At 46.3% G+C, this 17,694-nt stretch overlaps 1 long non-coding RNA gene across 1 annotated transcript in view; it reads left to right on the forward strand.

Annotated features, from left to right (window-relative positions):
- Positions 1 to 2,838: 2,838 nt before the first annotated feature.
- Positions 2,839 to 17,694, forward strand: part of LOC115387789 (uncharacterized) — a 45,659-nt gene continuing 30,803 nt past the window's right edge. Inside the window, exon 1 of the long non-coding RNA XR_003931416.1 lies at positions 2,839 to 3,463. This is a non-coding gene — a long non-coding RNA (uncharacterized LOC115387789). The remainder of the gene's footprint in view (positions 3,464 to 17,694) is intronic.

Raw genomic sequence — 17,694 nt, forward strand, 5'->3', positions numbered from 1 at the left:
GGCAAAATCTTTACGGTCAGCACCGATCAAACGGGGTGTCGGAGGAGGGTTTGTGTCATTGATTACATGGTTTCCTTTTCAAGGGGCCTTTCTCGCACAGATCTGACTCCCCAAGGTGCTGGAAGAAATCCAGCCCTATCAGTCTCCCGGTGCAAGAGGATTAGCTCTTTATCCTTGGTGATTCTATAGAACAGTGCTGCATGCCACATTATGTCTCATTATGTAAAGGAGGCACAAGGCATTTCTCAGCAGCTTTCACATGAAGAAATCTTCATTCACGTCACTCTGGAACCTCGCCTCGACCCCTGCTCAACTCCGCTTCACCCGTTCCCAGAGCGGAGCCAAAACAAAGCGTGCATGTCGGTTGTACGTGAACGCGCGGCCGCTGCCAGCGCTCTATCTAACATCAGGTTTTCCTGCCTGATGTCTACCAAATGTTCTCCCAAGTGCACGTATAAGTAACGACACTTATGAAAACGAGGGAAACCAATCGCGGCAGATTAGAAAGCCTTTGATGCGAGCGCTGCTAGCAAAATAGCTTCGAGCTATTGGGAAATATTTTGTTTCTATAATGCATTTACCAACCACCCGTCAGCTCCACACCCATAATGCAGCTCTTAGTCCTCTGTGATGCTCTGAGTGACGATACGGTTGCACTGATACAACGTTCTCTATCTGTTCCCGATCCTTTCCTAGAAGTTTCGGCCACTCGGAGCCGCATAAGGAAACATTTGTTCCCGGTCTGGTTGAATAGAGCCTTGTGTTGGAGGTAGTCAAAGAGATACAAGGGGATCGGACATCCACACAGTCCAGCACAAGAGCTGAGCTCTGAAGCCCCTCTCTGTCTGAGCCGAGCCCGTAATGAATGTGCCTCTAGTCTTAATCACTATCCGAGCACACACTGGAGATATGACTGACTCGATTGTCCTCGTCTCCGTGTTTTGTATGTTGAAAGCAGAAGTCACTGAGGTCAGAGCTTCCAGTAAATACCAGGTGATCGCTGCTCCGCCTCACCTCTCAGCCGCCGTGGAATCTTAAGTTTGACCTCTTTAAGGTGTACTCTGAAGAGAGAGAGAGAAAATAAAGGCTGCTTAACATGATCAGAGGCTTCTCTGCTCTCAGTCGACCCTGTTCCTCCTTTTTCACTAATGCGTTCCTCCTTTTCCTCAGCATCATTCAGAATGGGCTGTGCACTCTCTGGATATGATTATCCCTGTCACACCAACCTGGAAAACATCTGTGAGCACATTAGCACACCTAACATACACACATAGGTGGAGGACGCACAAAATGGGTCACACTTTGAATACATGTGTTAAACACAGAGACAAGCTCAGAATAATACATTTAATTTGACTCTATTGTGAAGCTGATCGGGTTTAAAGAAGTACTTATGCCATTGTTTACATTCGCCACATAGTTTTGGATGAGAGACAATCTTCTCAAGTACCATTCAAGATTACAGCCTTAATGCATTTCTGATTAATGACTAATGAGCTTGAAGAGAATCTTTAAGGAAGGGGTGAGATCAACACCCTGAACCAGATAAAAATGTGCAACCCTTCTTTTTTTTTCTTCTTCTTCTTCTTCTCTAAAAGAAAACCCTTCACACAGCAGCGGTGGCTTAGGAATGCGAGACAGGAATGCTGTTGAGTTACTATAAAGGGGGTTTGATCACTGAAAACAATGTCTTTGTGTTTTCATCCCAGGCTCCAGTCACGCAATGCTGTGTGCGCAAACCACCGGCAACTTTTCAACCCCGGCACACAAGAAAGCCATCAAGTACCTGCAATTGACAGAATCGCGTGCAATTCAGGTACTGCTCCACTCTGCTGGACGCCAGCCAGAGGAGTGAGGGAAAAGGTGGAGTGGAGCCTCACCTGCTGCAGCCTGCAATGGAGCACATGGAGGCGCGTGCTGCAGTTTGAAGTGTGGGAAATGAGTTTGTAAGAATAAACAGAGGAAGAAAATGTCCCCCCCTAAGACAATAAAAAACAAATAAACTTAAAAGCTTATTTTTCCTAATTGAATCTTTTGGACCCGTGCGCCATTCCAAAAACATTCCAGTCCTCCTTTTGGGTTTTCAGGGCAGCTATGATCCCAGAAATACAAGCAAGCCTGGAGGTGGTTAGGACATGAAAGTGAGGTAAGTAAGACAAGAGATTCATTCATGGGAAGGCGATTCAAGGCACCGACATCTCTGTATCTCTGCGCGGCGACAGATGATCATTATTACTCACACACGCTGCTCACGCAGGGCTCACACGCAACCTGGAGCGCACTGACAGATGATGAGTGACTGCGGCCAAATTACCCAGAGCCGCAGTCTTATATAATTCGACACCAACAGTGTCAATTACGAAAGTGTAAAATAAAGAATCTACCATGGATTTGTCACTTTTTAAATTATACATGTTGTAGTCATATTCTTACATACACTATAGAGACTAAAATATTTCTGTATTTCCACAATTCATCCAAACTCACTGTGGTTTTAATGCATTGCACGCAGTGATTTAAAACGTGTTATTTTATTCCACAGAATTGTAGCTTTTATAAATTAATGCACATAAGACACTTTGGAAAATTCAAGGTGTAAGTTAATTAACAAGAGAAGCAGCACTGGTAGTAATATCCATAATATTCATAATCACAGTAATGTTTTTAGTTTTTAAGTAAAATTAAATCAACTTGTCCAAAGGACGACAGTTAGGAGAAGCCAGTAATTTTTATTATTTGCTCAGGATTTCCATTAGTCTTTACATTAAAATTCTTGTTTTACGTTTGGAGCGATTGTGTTATTCTCACGTTTCTTTGTAGGGGCCCCTTCATTGACTACACATCCCGTCATGCCGTGCGCGCCTACGTCCGCAGAGAGCAGCATGTGCTGCGCCGCTGCGCTCCAACTATGGCTCAGTGAGGCTGCGGCTCTGCTCAGGAGCGCGTCTCGTCGGGAGGAACTCTACGAGGAGCCGCAGCAGTTTCCATCACCGCAACTGGATCGTGCGGGAAGACCCGGCGTCTGCCGCCACTTCACGGGAATAATCACACTTGATTTGCCACGAAGCGTAAAGGATTCTTTGATCGCGTCAAGAGGATTAACTTACTCTCATTTCGAACCTGACACGCGCGGGGAAGTTATTATTATTGCTGTTTTTGATTGATCACGATGACCACAGTTGATGGATTCAGAATCCCGGCCATGGATCTCGCGCGTTATGAGGAATGTAGTGTGATCTGGATGCGCGTCCTGCTGCCGCAGCGCCGGACAAGCCGAGCCTCCTGGGATAATTGGGATACACGCGTGGTCAAGTTTGGCAATTGTCAGAGATGGTCCGTGTCATGTGCTGCCATATGTTTGTTGAAACGGATCCTGCTTTGGGTTTTGGAAGCAAGATGATAACTTGGAATGTATCAGGAGATGTCCAGTGATTTGGATAATGCGCACCACCTGGACCAACAGGTATGTGATCACTGACTCTTATAAAAACTTTCCTTTTTTTTGGGCTGTGTACAGTGGTGCTTTTCTCAGTGTGTTTAGGAAATTCTCAAGCTGTGATTGCTCCCAAATAACGCGGGTCTTATATTTCAAATCATGCCGTTGCGCAAACGATTAAAACGTCCACTGATGTCTGTTTTGGGCAAAGGTCCTGTCCTTATCTCTCCAACAACACACCCATTTTCTCCTTATCATATCTTAACTACTGAAATTACAGTTTATAATCAAATTCCCTTTGTTTGGGACTCAATAGAATAATAAAAGTTCTATTTGTGTCCCTCTCCAGTTCAGAGTTGCATGTTTTACATAAGAAGTCAAAGTCTTGAAGCGTCTCTCTGGTAGATTCACCTGTTCACGGAGGGGCAGCTCTTCTGCTCCGTTATTCTCTGTAATCCAGAGTGCATCACACATAGGTAACTCTCAAATGCACTGCTTTACATCCAATGTGTGAATGTTTTCCACCTCGCCATCAGCATGCACCTGCAGTGCCAGGTGTCCGCAGAGCGCTGACCCGGCTCAGGTCATGGAGACCAGGGCAGCAGAGTAAACGCGCTGTGTGCTCCATAAAAAGCATGTTGTGAGCAGCTCCTACACTGACTCCTTTCAGGTTAAAGCAACTCAGTCTGAGCTCCATGCCGGCTGCTTCTTCCAGTCATAAATCACAAATCTGTGTTGGAAATTATTTTCAGAAGGAGCCGGATTGTGTGAACTGACAGAAGCATGTGATCTTTCAGTCTTGGGAAATACTGGAAAACAGTGACGTTGCATCCTTTATCTGTGTGTCTGTGTACTGTCATTTGATGGTGTAACCACCCCCCCCCCCCCCCCCCCTTCTTAGAGCATCTTCCTCCTCCTTTGTTTTTCCTCAATGTTATGTTATCCACTTCCTTAGTAATAAAGAATTCTCTCTATTGTTAGGGCTGGGCACAGAGCCCCACTATATGTCTGTATACAGCACAGAGCACAGGCTGAGCAACCCCCCCCCCTCCAATGCAGCCCCCCCCAAACACCCCCTCTATTAAAAATCTTCTCCAAACAAGACCCCCTTTCTCCAGTGAAGAGGGACCCTCTGTCTAATGCCAAGTGACTCTCATGGCCAGCATTGACGGTGGGACACTTGCTTGACAAAAGGGGCTGAAGTGTCAAATAAACTCGGTCAGAGCCCCCGACACACAAGAATTCCTTTATCTGGCACCCTGGGAGGCAGACAAAGACAGACTTTGTGTCAGTGAGCAGGCCTTGACTAAACACTGGGGCTTTAAAAAAAAAAAAAAAACTCCTATTCTCACAACTTGTGCCTCTTCTTCCTCCTCTTCCTCCGTTTGTCGTTCAAACGGCGAAGCGGGAGCGCGTGTGTTGACGTGACCCCGCCGGCCCAGCATCTGTCCTGCACACGGCCAGCATCCCTCCAGCGCAGCGCTCCCTCACAGCTGTCGGATAAACATCTGAGCAGACGTAACATTTCAATACCCGCGTCTGTGAAGTGAATACTGTCTTTTTCTTCTTCTTCTTTTTTTTTTAAATAATAGCAGGATCCATAGCAGAGAACGCCGCTTTCTCACAGGAATGAATGTTCTGGCTGTGCTGTCATATGATACGCTTGTGGTGAACCGCAGCAGAGAACCATGTACACACCAGGGAAAGACTTAACAGCCCTGTATTTACTCCACTCAACATTTCCAGAGAACTTTCTCATCACTGGCAGTTCTTCAGGACTCCCTAGTTCGAGCAAGAATTGTGCTAAACTTTCACCTTGAGTTTATGCGTTTATGGAAATGACATTTTTGCAATGTCAGCTTCCGTGACCTTAAATCGGGTCACGCGCTCTGCAGTAAAAGAGCTGGAAAGAGACGCGACAGCGGTGAAACGTCACTTTCTTAGTGGTACGGACTCGTCTGGCCCCTCCGTGACAGACGTGCACATCAGGCCCTCCAGACGTGCTAATACACGCCTGCCCGGAGCGCCGCAGTCCCCGGCGTAGTGGTTGAGGTAAACAGCTCGAGTGGCTGTGGTTGAGCGTGTTAATAACGTGTTTATGAGATTACCTTGAGTGGTGATTTATCATGCCTGCCTGCCTGCCTCGCAACGCCCCGGCCTCGGCGGAGCTCATGAGGTCGCTGCACTTAACAGAGTGACCTCCTGGTGAACCGTGTGCCAATGTCACGAGCATTTAGAATCACTAAAAGGAAATGGAAGGCGGCGGAAATGTATTAGGCATCCATTACTCTGTTTATCTTGTCTGCAGGTAGAAAACATCCTCACATCATTAGTGCCGGATAACATTTTAATGAGAAAAATGAGGCTGTGGAAAAATCAGCCGTTGTGCATCAGGTCGTATAGAGAAGCCTTTACGCTTGCTGTGCGTGTGTGTTTGTCCAGAGTGGACCCTAAAGTTTGTCTAAACAGGAGAACTGTCATTTATTAGTAGTGCGGGAACAATGGGGAGCTTGTCTCTGGGGTGGTGGGGGCCAGTGGGGAGCCGGAGGGGGCCGGCGGAGCCGGGGGAGGGCGGCCTGAGATTGGGCAGCAGCCTCTGACCAAGAACAAGCCCCTGTCTGATGGAGGGAACTGCTGACCCTTCCTGAGTAAAATGGCAGCTTTGTTTCAAGGTGTATGTGTTTGTGCCTATGTGTTTATACGTGTGTGAAAGAGAGGAGGAGAGGGGTTTAGAAAAGCTGGGAGCGCCGCGCCGGAGTGTTTGTCTCAATATGGAGGCGATTTTCCATCGCTTCATGGCCTTTCTCAGGTTTATCCTCAGTGTTTGTGACGGATTCTCACATGATTCAGCTGCTGTTGTGAAACATTTCATCCATGAGGCATAATTAAAGCCATCAAACTATGCCCCGGTGTGTTTTTTTCCCCCTCATCACTCCAGCCATTAGAGTATCCGTGATGCCACACACCGCCTCGGCCTTCTGCAGCGCCATGACACCAGACTGCAGCTTTAGACTAATTAGCTATTTTGTGCGTCCCTCTGGCCTGTTGCCACCGCCTGCGTGTCGCTGTCTTCTTACAGGCCTGCGAACAATCGCTTCCCCTCTAATGACGCTCACGGGGGAGAGGGGCTTTGTTCGAACATCGGGGTAAAGAAACAGGAGGGAGGAGAGAGGAGGCCTGATTGCTGGTGGGTAATAGCGGCGGATTGACCACGGCTCGGAGCACGAGGGCGGTGCTGTCCTGGTTTGGGAGCGATCGGGGAAGCGGGTGAGCATGAGAGGGTCTTCTTCGGAGCAACGCCTCTGGGTCTGACACTTTAAACCTGCCCTCGGCTCCCCACTGCACCAGGTGTGAGGACCTCACCCTGTGAAAGAATAACATCCACTGCTCTTCTTGAAACTTTCACGATGATCCCAGGATCCCCTCTGTCCTTTACCGCCTGTGTGAGCACAGCAGGAATACAGAAGATGATACAACAAGATGAAAGGATGGGTGGAGAACTGGATTTTTTTCTCTCTCTCTCTCTCCTCTAACATGCACTTGACCTGCACCCAGTGCAAGTATACACACCAGGGAGCAAACAGTGAAAAAAAACCCCGTGCAGCACAGGGGCATCTCTGTCAGCTCAGACAGACAGAAAGCCGTCCATTCACTGCCACAGACGAGTGACGGGATGCTCGGAAATAGCTGCAGCAAAGCTCCGCTGTGATGCTTTTACAGCGTGAAAATGTCAATTGAGTTCAGCTAAATGGCATTAAGGAATGTTGTCAGGTGTCTCTGTGCATTTTTTCAGTTTTTTTGGACGGGGTTATGTGTACAATAAGGACAATATGCCTAAAACTGACCCTCAGGTGAAATCGTAACCTTTCCTTCATGCAATAGAAGGAATCAGTCTAATCTAGATTGTGCCATACTTTGAATTCCATACATTTCTACCTCTGTTTTCTCTCAAGCCGACCTCGCTTGTTCTACTATCGCCTCCGTTTTGGAGGGAAAAAATTCCTCCCTTGTGTTGTTCTTCTCACAATTGTCACATTCCAGTGAACCTGTGACCACGTCCCTCCTCCGCCCGGCTGGGTGTGGGTCTCCATGGCAGCGTTTCAGCCAGTCACACCTACAGGAGGAAAGCCATCCACATTCAGGAGTTGTTTTCCCCTCTTTTTTTTTTTTTTTTGTCTCGCATTCAGTCCACTCTTTCTTTCTTTCCTCCTCCCTTTTATTTGGCTCTCGGTGGGGAGGATAAAGGAGACATTTTCAGTGTGAAGAGGAGCGTGAAATTTCCTGTGTGACCTCCCTGGGACGCGGCAGACCACCGGGCTCCTCAGACAGCGCTCCCTGTGCGTCCGAGTCCGGCGCTGGTGTCGGGGATGTGTGTACGATTTGGACAGCCTTTCGGTGCATGACTGTTTTCATCTGCTTAACGGAGGATGAATGAAGCAGACGTGCAGGCCTTTTCCACACAAAAACTGCAATTATGGCTAACCGCTGGTTACCTCGGCGTGCCCCGACTGCTGCAAGATGCTCACTAATTACGCCATATTATCGGTCCAGGTTGGCTCATTAGGTGGCAGATGCTGTTATGTTCCCAGAAGGCCTGTTTATATGTCATTAATCTACTGCAGTGGCCCCGGAGCCCCACATGGTGTAGAAGTGGAAAAAGTGGATGTTTATTCTCATGATCAGAGGGAGATCTCAAGCTGTCATCAGCAGACATCAATCACTGAAGTAAGATACAGAGGGGGAAAAAAAATCAATCAGAAAGAGATGCAAAAGAAGCAGGGGGCAGTAAAAGATGAGCATTAGACTGTGATGTAATGTTTAAGCTGCCTGCAGGCATTGCTTAGACTCTGCTGCCCTCTTGCGGAGAGTTTCTATCATGACATGAAGGCGTTTCTGTCTGCAGTTCAGAGTTCTGCCACTTGCTCCATGTGGCGCTGTTTCCAGGTGTTTGGGCACGCGGGGGGGGGGGGGGGGGGGGGGGTTATGTGGGGGTCATTTATCACAGTTATGTGATGAATGAATGGCTGTGAAACTTCCATTTCACAATTAATTGAGACGTTTTTTCTGATCAGTGAATAGAAAATAGAAAAAAGGGGAAATTTGCTCTCTCTCTCTCTCTCTCTCTCTCTCTCTCTCTCTCTCTCTCTCTCTCTTCGCTATTCTAAACCTTTCTTAAAATAAAATTTTCAACATTTAGTACTTTCATTGCTCATGTATTTGTTTGATAACAGGTTAAATGTTTCAAATGAATATCAAGAAATGTTTTGGAAACCATCCAAAAATTATACACAAATGTGCTGTTATGTATCTTCCTTAATGCACCTTAGCAGTGCTGTCAATCGATTAAAAACTGGAACTAATTAATCACGTTGACCACAATTGATCAAGATTAGTCGCGCCATTTGTGAACTTGTAATCAACACACAAAATCACCAATTTAATGCACAAAAATGACAGAAAGAGATGCAAAAGAAGCAGGGGGCAGTAAACTTAAGAAAAGCAATTTCACATCAGAAAATACTCACCAATGTAGAAGCTATCCAACATTTTGAAGTTGAGATGCTCAAGGGAAGACCAGTCCCATTTTCTCTTTCGGTGTGGAACAGTCCAAAACGCCACAGGAGGATATTTGTAACATTTTCAAGCTTCAAATGAAGAATCCGATCCTCATAATTTGCCTGTACTGCACAGGGATGATAAAAGCAATGTCCCATTGACAGTAAAATCAGTTTTCTCTCCTCTTTCTTTTCTTTGAGCCAGTTGCTAACCCGAACCCTGTAATTCTGGACTAATCACAATTTCAAAAAAATTACACACAGGGCAAACACACAGAGGCGGACAACCACACACACTTCAAGGGTCAAATTCGTTCAATTAACCTCACATGCATGAGGAGTATAAGTAAGATGAAGAAATTAAATATAAAGTTATCCTCAACTTACTAATCTATATAATGCATAATGAGAGTATGTTTGGGTAAAAATGTAAGCTAGATAAATTAGTTTAAAAAAACACTATATGAGGATTCATGCTGCTGGGTCTGGTGTGAAATAGTTCTGCAGAAGGTTATCATCTATCGTTTCCTCCAGTTCACCACTAGAGGTCGCATGTGGATCACTTTTCTGTTGATAGAGGACTATTGGAGGGTCTGCACTGAGCTTTCTGGAAAGTGGAGCCTTTTCAGTCACTTGTCTCCCTGGATAAAGTCTGAGGTCTCTGGTGATGCATTGAAGTGGAGCCTGAAGAGTTGGAGAACCTTACCCTTGGTTATTTTGCCTGCTATTTTGAACTTTCATGGTTGTCTGATGGCTTCAGTCTGAGTTTTGTGCTTTTGCAGTTTAAAAATGAGATATTTTTTGTTACTGTGCAAACAAAACATTTTTGGAGACAATAATGCTGTTGGAGGGTTTTTTTAATAACCTAATGGAAAACAGGACAGAATTATTAGCTTTTTTCTTTACCTTTAGTTTTAAACTTTAATGCAGAAAGAAGCACAGGCCAGAAGTTTAGTTTCAATCTTGACCACTAGATGGCAATGTGGCTGCATGAAAGCAGGCTGTAGTTGTTGAAAGTAAAAGCCACATGTGCCTGTTGCAGTCACCCTGTGATCTCTGGAGTAATGGATGTAGATTGGCATTATTATCTCCTTATTGCCCCTCATTGCAGCTCATCTCCCTTTGAAGATCAAAGTGTTTGTGTGCCTCTGTGTGTACCGACGCTGATAAAACCAGAGTGAACTTCAATAAAGTCAACTGTTCACGTTGTACATCTGTCTCTCTCGACCCTTCTCCGGCATTAGAAGTTGTTTTGCTGTCAAACACACGGCCGTGTAGATACAGACTTTGAGTAAAGTTGGAGATATTATTTGAAAACATTATGATTTTGAGATCAGAGATGGGGAAAAAAAACCCGGCACATCGGCCAGTCCAAGTCGAAAGTGCTTTTGGTCTTTGTTGGCTTCACTGCAGGTCTCTGAAAATCAGACATTACTGAAGGCAAAATGAATGAAAGAGACATGCAGGTGACGGGGTTGAGGAATGGGTGGGGCGGCTCAGAGTGGCTTGACAGCCATCGCACTGCTGCAGAGCCAGTTCACTGGCTGGATCTGATCTGCTGCATGTGACCTGTGTGCCTGCACATGTCAGCGCTGCTGTGCTTCTATATCCAACAAGTCCAGGCCAGGAGTGTTAGCTCACGATTATCACTGGTGACTGTTTCTCTGGCTACTGAACTTCAGAGGAAAATTGTACCAAATCCTTTCCAATTTAGTTTCATCACGTCCGGCGTTGGAAGAGATTCTGTCGTTTTCACTGTTCTCTTTCAAGTTCTATTCTTTTGGGTTCTCAGTTTTGAAGGCCTCGTGTTTCATTTCCACGCTGCTCTGGTGACCGTTGGCCAGTTCGCTTGCAGCAAATCAGATTTGAGAGCATGCAGTCATTCAGGTTTGTGCCATGGGATTATAGGAAAGAGTGTCATGGGACATTGTAATCGCAACAGACTGTTGTGCAACTTGTTGCACATGCAGAGTGTTTAAATGCAAGTGCACACTCATTTCACGCATGCACATGCACATGCACATGCAATGCATTTTTTTTATTATTTTGTTTTGCCTTCATTAACCTCAGACTCTCGGGTGCAGCGCATTTACAGTTTGTATGCACAGCCACTCCTGGTACAATAGTACAAATTACTTCCACAGTCTGCAGCTAATCAAATGGCTCTTATCAAATTCTCTTGCACTTGGCTGCTAAGCTATGCACACACAGAACACAGCCTTCAGCATAGCTCAGTAACGCGCACTGTAATTCGTGCATCAGGATTCTCAGCCTCCATTAGTTCCTCCAGCTATTGTATTCATTTGTTTCCATTAGATTCTCAGTGAAATGCAGGCTTCCAGGCTTTTACAGGTTGTGCACGCTTTGCTTCCCAGCCCTGGTGGAGACCTTGTTGAAATTAGCACCTGTGCCTAAACTAATTCATTTTCAATTACAGTTACTAATCCTCCACAGGACGGTTACAGCAGTGCTCCCAGCTGCTTATCGGGGCCTCCGTTCTCCACAGTTACTCATCTTCTTGCAGCAATTGATCGATGAGATCCTTCACCAGCCTGTGATAACAACAACCACAGGTCTGCTGAGCGGAGAACCTGACCAGACGTGTTCAAAGTGAGCAAACGGATAACTGTAGGAGCTCGCTTGTTTTCACAGAAAAGACTTTTCTCACAGCTGTCCTTTTGGTGAATCTTGGCAGAGCCGCCACGGACAAGCATGTTGAAGGAGGAACTTTCACAGAATTCTGAAGAAGGAAGTGTGTAGCGTTGAGTCAGTGGCTCAGGTAAACCACCGTCTACTGTTCCAGTTAATCATTGATGCCAGAGTTCAGCCTTTCTGTCCTTTGTAGGCAAGTCGGACTGCAGGAAAACACTTCTTCCTTCGTTGCATTTAAAGTATTTTATGCCTCAGAATGCTACGTCCGTGCATCAAGCACATTTTGCAGCTGTTGAGGCTTTCTCGGTTTACATTTATTATTGCTCTGTGTCTTTGCTCCCTGAAGTTGACGTTAATGGGGTGTTGTTAGCAGCAGCAGCTCCTTTATTTGGCCCTTCTCAGTGCTTGTAGCTCACTTTTTTTCATCTTTCCACTGGGTCACTTCCATAGAAACAAGGGGTAATATTGGCAAAAACCCCAATTATAAACCCAGCGAAGCCCTAGCGCAGTGAAAAAGTGTGTTCGGCCCTTCGGCTCCTGCCCCTAATGGGTGCTGCGGCCCTCCATCAACAGCAGCCCAAATGTGGCGCATGTGTGTCGGGGTGCGAACAGCTGTAGCGACAGAGTCTGGAGCAGTCGGAGCAGACGCGTCTGCATACACAGAAACCGAGTCATATACACAAGGAGCGCGCTGGCGGCGGTGCATGACCGGCGCGGGTTTGGCTTCCAGTGTTGTGTAAGGGGAGGTGGGTACACATGTTTGTGTGTGTTCCTCCGGCCGTTTATAAAGCCTGCACCCCTCCACTGTAAACTCTACCAGCCTCTTCCAGACATCTGTCTTTTCCCACTGCGCCTCACACAGACATACACACATATGCTCACACACCGCGGCTGTCCAAACTTCTTTTCATGGAGGCCACGTTTTTGGAGTGTCCAGTCGAGCGAGGGAGGCCTGTGCTGGTGTTGATGTCGTAACGCTCGGCGTTGCTCGGAGGCTTGAGGGAGAGCCCGGCCGCCTGGACGACAGGGCAGAGGCCATTAAGGTGAGATCGGACTTTTCCAGCCCTCCCAGAGTTTGTGGCGCCGCACATCAAGACCAACTGGCTTGAGCTGCGCGGCGCCGGCGCCGGGGACAGGGCCGGGTCCGGTCGAGCCGAGGCAGGCAAGGCAGATTGCGAAAACATTTTTGGAAAATGTGAGCGAGGTGGTCGGGGGACCCGGTGCTTACAGATGGCAAGCTTCCCCCCCCCCTGCCAGCTGCCAGCTTATCGACTTTAACGACGTGAGTGAGTGATGGCCGCTGCCTCCGCCCCGCGGGTCCCCGCGTCCTCCGTGCCCGCCAAGGCAACAGGAACGGCAGCAATAAAGCCCCACATGGTCCCGCTCGAGAGGCACTGAAGTCCTCTTTCACTCATTCAATGAATCATGCAGATCAAAGAAATGGGAAGAGCCGGTTCGACATTCTCCCTCACTCCAATTACTTCTGTTTGGATTTGGAACAATCATCAACGCAGTCTGATTTTTGGATGTTAAACTTTAACTTTGCTCTGGTTTTATAAGTAAAAGCTTTAGCGCGGGGCGCTGTGGGTCAGTGTCATCTACCTACACACTTTGTTGTGTAATTTCCAGCGGCCTCCGCTGTTCGGCTGAGCTGTTTTTTTTTCACGAAGCTCCGGGGGCAGCGTTCATTTAGGAGACGGGTGTAAACAGGCGTTAAAAACCAGCGTGGTCGCAATTAGCTGAAGCTGCATGCGTGTTCCTTACGAAGGCGTAATGTTTATATTTCAGCGTGTTTGTGAGAGAGTTGCTGCACGCTTTTATCAGGCCACGCTCCTAATCGCCCAACCTTGGTTTTATTGCCCCGTGCGGTGTTGTAACGATGCCGGGGTGAGACCGGCAGACAGCGCTCGCACTGAGTCACAGAAACAGCAGACGTCTGTTGCAGTTATCACTCTGATAATGCTATCAAGGTTAAAAAAAACCCAGCTCTCTTTTGCATAATTTGACATCTAAAATAATTACAGTTTCTCTCAATCAGGTCGATGTAATGTATGAGGTGGTTGTGATGTTCGGGATATTGGGAGCAAGTCTTCATGCATTCTCACATTTCTCATTCGACGACACTGGAACACGTTCTGCTGCTTATTTCATGTATTGTTTACAGAAAGCAGAAATAGTCCTGCTGAGTATTCTAAACATAACACAATAAATGCTGCAGGTTTTGTGTGTCAATGACTGCAGTGTGTTCTAACCTGCTTTTCGGTCTGCACAGGTAAATTCTTATCAATGCTTCCTCATTTTAACTTGCGTCTTTATGAAGCATCCTCCAGCGATTATGAAACCAGTATACGTCTCGCCGCTTTTCCTGCAGGAGGCCTCGCTCCCCTCGCCGTACAGTACAGCTATGACATTTGGCCGGGTCATAAAGGAGCTACAAGAACCATAAAAACACCTTCCGATGTCTGGGTTTCTGTAGCCCGGCTATTAAGCTGTAAAGACCTGCTGTAAAAATCGAGATTGAGCCGATATAGTCGAGTAGAGCGCAGCAGAGATGAAAAGAGCGCCATTCTGTCATACTTTAATAAACCTGCAGTGGGCTTGGCTTTGACCGGTAAGCACACGGGGAAATTCTTTGAATTCCCCGGCCTCACACCCTCACTCTACTTTTGCCGCCTGGCAGCCAGCAGTCGGGCTGCGTCGGCTTGTTTGTGGCACGTTTGACATCACAGAGTCTCATTACTGAGTTGTTGCTGAAGATGTTTTACTTTATAGTTTGTACATTGGACTGAATCTGTAGATAAGACGAAACCGTATGTGGGAAAATTCACTTTTATGCTCGTGCACGCGCCACACGCACAGCTCCTTTGTAGGTGGGCCAGCTCAACCCTGTCCGGCCGTGCTGGAAGCTGACCACTGCTCCTCTGCACTTTCCCTTTTGTCCCTCATCTCTTCTATCTTTCTGTAATTGTGTCCCAGACTCAGACATGTCCATAAATAAACGGGGGCTCCCTCTCCTCGACCATGTTTATGTTCAGGCCTGAGCTGTGGGGGGGGGGGGTGAATCTGGACCGCTGGGCCCGCTTCACCAGCTTTCCCCGAGCTCAGGTGGAGTCAAGATGTTCCACAAGGATATGCCTAATGGCCACACATACTCTTAGGACTCTGAATTTCTGAATTGAAAATAAAAGATCCAGATGAAGATGTGAAGTTTGTATTAAATATCTCTGTCCTGTAGTATTTCAATGTTTGCTTCTCTCTTTTCAAAACATGTATGGCATCCAAAAATGTTCCCTGACAATAATTATTGCCAAAAAAAAAACAAAAAACCCACAATCCTCTCTTTTCACTCAGGACGTCATGCACTTTACATTCCAAGCTGTTTAAGAAAGTGAGGGAGATTTTTTAAAACAGACAGTAGAGGAGATTTGGGGTTTATTTACATTAGCTGGATGTGGTCTCCTGGTCTTCATTTTCATTTGGTCCGGGAGCCAAGCTATTAAAACTAATGAACACTTATTACCCCGAGTTGGATCCTGAGCTCCTTGCTAAACATCCCTTCTGTGGCTGTTTGTTTTACTTGTACCTGATTATTCAAACAGAGCCGTAAAACATGTGGCTGAGCCCCTGCCGCTGGTCTTTACAGGTAGTCTCTTAAAGAGTCCGAACCGTATTATGTGATTGGACAGGCAGGGCTTTTATATGAACAAACATGGGTGGGCTTCATTTTACTTGACTAATCATCTACGAATGGTATTTTTGATGCGCCGGCAGAACAATCGGATGACCTGTGAGCCGGATCATCCAGGCGCAAGGACTCATGTTTTCTTGAAGGTCAATACTCAAAACATCTGTTTTTATGAATATTTCAAGTCAACTATCTTGTTTAAATTATATTTTTTTTGACATCTGCATTGCAAACGTTCATTTCAGCCGATTGTTTTCATTCCCCATGAAATCTTTGACATTAAGCAGCCTTTTTTTTAACCGCTGTTCTCATTCTGATATAATCTACCGTTTATAATTCACGGCATAAAGCCACCTTCCCCACATGGCTGTTTTGATTGCTTGTTGGTTTTATAATTGTTTGCCGATCGCCAGGTGTCAGGCTGAAGACGGCGGTGACGATGAGCTGTGCTGTGTGGAGAGAGTGGCACATAAAAGTGTGTTTTTCTCTCTCCTCGCCGTGACCTTTCGAGCAACATAAATCAGCCTGAACAGTAATGCTGAGGGAAGGAAGGAGCCTTTTTTTCTTCTTCTTCTTCTTCTTCTTCTTCTTCTGCCCCTTCTCCTGACACTTGTGGTTTTTAATATGATACCTGCATATGGAAGGCATGGTCAAATAAACAGCGTGTAAAGTTTCCCGTGTCTGTACCAATCTGTCAAAAGGAGTGGGATCTCAGCTTTCATCCCCCTCCTTCTAGGCATCGCCCTCACACAACCCCTCCCAGCATGCTCTGCTGTCCCTGTTTTCCCCAGGTGGATTTCCCCCGGAAAGAGATTTGGATGTTTTATGTTTTAACCTCATTAGATAATATTTGATGAAAGAAATGTAGAATGGGTGATGGACTAAATACAGCTTTTTGACTTTTTTTTTTTTTTTTTTGCAGAAATGGTTGAAATTATTTAAATATTTAAATTTTGGTTTAAAATGAAAAGGCAGGGCTCTGATCGGCTGCAGTGTCTGTGTCACAGCAACGGGTCGAACGCTCTTGTGTTACGCTTCATTTAAAATGCTATCGTCGTAAAAATCTGTAATTAAATATAGAATACGAGGCACCACACCTATAAGTCGAGCCCGATTATAAAGGCCTGTGTCGGCTTGATGTGTGGACCCCACCCACGTTAGTGGCATGGCTGGCACTCTGCTGCGTGTGCGTGTGTGTGTGTGCGTGCTCACAGGTCATGGACTATATCAGTCCCACTTGCACTTCGTCATTCTTTGCTCTGAAGAGTTTGGAGATCTCGCAATGGCAAAAAAAAACTTCCTTTACAAGCCTGCCGTACTCGTTTGCGCTCAAACTTTCAGAACGTTCAGGCGAAATCGGCGAACAATGGAAAGAACGGATTAGAACATGACGTGACGACAAAATCTCCAGAGCTGGAATGGGCCCGGAACATGGAAGACAGACTCATGAAAAGAGTTTCGGGCTCCTCAAAGTGTCCTAACCAGGGCCACTGATGGAGGAAATGCAGAATCCTCACTGCGGGGGCCTTCCTCTGTCCTCTCCCGGAGAGATGGCGTCTCCACAGTGCCTGATAGCACAAGTTTTCTTTGGATGCCGCACAAAGTTTTTCATCCTTTCCCCCTCCTCCACACATCTGAAGATGTATTTTTATCGCAGAACAGATGACGGGGGTAATCCTTTGGTGTCTTGCCACCCCCCAACTGACCGTTTATTTCCTCTTTTTGTTTTGCTTTCCCTCTTTTTCTTCACCCCCTCTTATCAGCTAATCCCCCCTTGCATAGAACGCTCAATTAAGAGGCTTAGCAGATAGAAAATGAGACCGTTTTGGATGCACGGAATGTGTGAAAATGTCCTGAAAAGGGGGTTGTGACTGGCTCTCCAGCTCAATAAAGGAAGGAAATTGAGCTTTTTGCTGGAATTCATTTACCAGAGGATTGTCTTTGTCGCCTCTGAGAGGTTTGAAACAGAACGTTTGAATGGTTGCAGCAAAAACCGAGTCGAGGAATCGCACTTCCCCGGCCCGTTTTTGTTACACAAGCGGTTTAGACGAGGGATTTCAGACGTCGCGATCCGACACTGTTGTAACTGTAGCTTTTGCATTGCAGCGACCTCAGCATTCCCGACCTTTGTCTTGAATGCTGAAAAATGGGCACAGTAGCATCTTGCATTTCTGATCTCCTTACTCAGATTAGACACAGGATTATGACGCTCCGAAACTCAGCGCTTTAATAGCCGTGGAATTATATTTTTAAAGCCTAATGCCTTCCACTTTTGTCTCATTCAGTAAAACATATTTCACAAGACTTAGCTGATTAGGGGAGGCCCAAGTTTCAACTGGATACTGATTGCTGCTATGAAATTTTGA

This window comes from Salarias fasciatus, chromosome 4 (genome assembly GCF_902148845.1).
Source record: "Salarias fasciatus chromosome 4, fSalaFa1.1, whole genome shotgun sequence".
NCBI lineage: Eukaryota > Metazoa > Chordata > Actinopteri > Blenniiformes > Blenniidae > Salarias > Salarias fasciatus.